Here is a 2,586-nt window from a genome sequence, read left to right on the forward strand (position 1 = left end):
CTATGACAGGTAACTTAGTTTTAGATTTACAATATTTGTTATAACACAATACAACTTAGATTGTTGAATGCTCTTAGTTACATAGTATTGTTTTGAAATACTTCAAAGAAAAATGTCCGTATTTTTCAGGTGCGTTGACCTATACACATCGTGTCGTTATTACAGTTCATATTCATCCGCTGCACAATAATTTTTTACAGGTTAGTATCGTCGTGGTAAAGTTTTTTGATCACAGTAACATCGTTGTATAACAACGTGATTAATACATAAGCGTGTCCATTTCTCATTTCCATTATAGTCGTAGTGATGCAGTTCGTTGTGACTAAAAGCATTGCTTATTACAGATCAGACGTGACCCGTCGAGTAATTGGTCCACGTGCAGTTCGTTTTTTACATTCCGTGGAAGCTTGGTTGCAGAACCTCGGACGGCACATAGCTGGCGTCGATCCTTGGACAGTCCAGGTAAGAGTGTCCGTCACATTTCGAGAACATTTCATTCCCTGAAGTTCCAACCAAAATTCTTCCACCCGTCGTGTTGTTCTCTGGACAGGCACTTTGTGTCCATTTAATCCAGTTAACATCTTGAAGTTCGGTACTGTAGTAATGTCACTAGACGATGCACGAATTATGCACTTCACATTTTCAGTTTTTTGCTGAATATAGCTCACCTAAATGTTCGTAGTTATTAATCAAGGAAATCGTTCATCGCGTTTACATAGATACGCTGCATAATGAATGGCATTAACAGTTTCTTTCACATAGGTTTCCGCGTAGTTGCAGAGTTAGTAATGTTCGTTAATGTCCGTGAACAGAGGTTCACTATGCTATGTCCTTTTGGCACTCGTTTTGTTCAAATTTTTACATAGTAACAGTTGCACTATACATCAGTTAAAAAAATAAGTAATTATACATACACACGTCACATATTTTCTTAGCATAAACATAATATAGTTGCACATAAACATGTTTACATCATCATTACATCGCTATAGGTTATTACATTGTGTCACATTTGATTTCATGAATTGCAGATATTTACATCCTCTTTAGCGGTTTTGCTGGGATATTATCGATGTTTTTTGTGATGTCATCTGAAATTAAGATAGGTTAGACACAACATTCATTACATCAGTAGGCAAGACCAGGCGTTTTCACTACTCAATAAATATTCAAAATAGTAAGAGAGAGAAAATGTTCGATTCCTCGCGTTTTGTGCGTGTGTGTAGAGTGTCTGTGTGGCCTTGACTACTGATAGATGCTTTTCGTGTTGAGAGGTGTGCGTCTAATCTATTTCTCAAAGTAAAAGATCGCTTCACAGATGACGTCTGTCAGTTCGTCAGGTGTCACACCAAGTCAGTGGTACCTTCAGTAACAAATGTTCCGTGAAAAATTAATATGTCATCTACTGCTACGTAATCATAAATTTTACTTTAATATTCCGTCTTTCAGGTGGAGGCGCGCGCTGAAAGAAGAGTTCTTCTGTCTTCAACTGCGTCACTGGAACCGCTGAAATGAAAATTTCTATACTACTTATTATCTGTGTTGTAACAACAGAGTTTTTCGAGTTGCTTAGCAATATTTTGATGGGTATGACCTTGACATTATTCAGCATGAAATGCTCTAAGATCTCGGTGTGCGTATAGCCCAATAATTTTGTTAGTTCTAGGATGTTGTAACAGATACGCACCAGGATGCGGTATGGTAACAATTATATAAGGTCCTTCATATAGCAGACGCCACTTAGCGTTGCGTCGTTTGAGTGCTACAGATTTATGATGAGTACGAAGTAGGACAAGCATTCCTACCTCGAATTTTTGTTTTCTTTTTATTATGTTTCTGTGATGTTTGTTTCGTATTTGTGCGTGATGTGTCAATGTAGTCAATACTTCTTTTATTTTCTGTTCAGGTGTGATTTCCTTGTCTGACAACTTAGGTAATGGTTCTATCCACTGATCGTTCTGTTTGCAATTGAACATGATCTCGTTAGGTGTGTAATTCGTATCGTAAATATTTAAGTTATTGTGTACGTCTTCGAAAAGACTTAGGTAGAACACCCAATTAGTATGTTTTGATGAAATATAGGTCCTCATGAATCGATTTAATTCTCGGAAAAGTCTCTCAGTCGCGTTACATTGTGGACTAAACCTCGAAATAAATATACTTTTGATGTTATTGTCCTTCAAGAAATTTCTCCATTTGTACCCAGAGTAGTATGCTGCATTATCTGATAGAATTGCTTTAGGTTTTCTCACGTGCGTGTAACACTAACCTAATGCTTCCATTTGATTTTTTGACAACAAGTAGAGGACTACAATAAGGTGAGGTGGATGGTTCAATGACCTTCCAGTCTAACATTTGTTTTAATTCTTGCCACACAGCAGGTCGTTGAGATAACGGTACGTTATATGTCTTATGGTAGAAGATCTTGTGAGGCTTAACTTCAATCTTGTACACATACGTGTTGATAACACCTAATCGTTTGGTAAAAACTTGTAAATATTTGGATAACACTTCCTGTAGTTTTATACGTTCATGTACACTGAGAGCTGTAGCTTCACTTATCTTATGATCAAGCAATGTTTTCAA

The sequence above is a fragment of the Schistocerca piceifrons genome, chromosome 1 (assembly GCF_021461385.2).
Source record: "Schistocerca piceifrons isolate TAMUIC-IGC-003096 chromosome 1, iqSchPice1.1, whole genome shotgun sequence".
Taxonomy (NCBI): Eukaryota; Metazoa; Arthropoda; class Insecta; order Orthoptera; family Acrididae; genus Schistocerca; species Schistocerca piceifrons.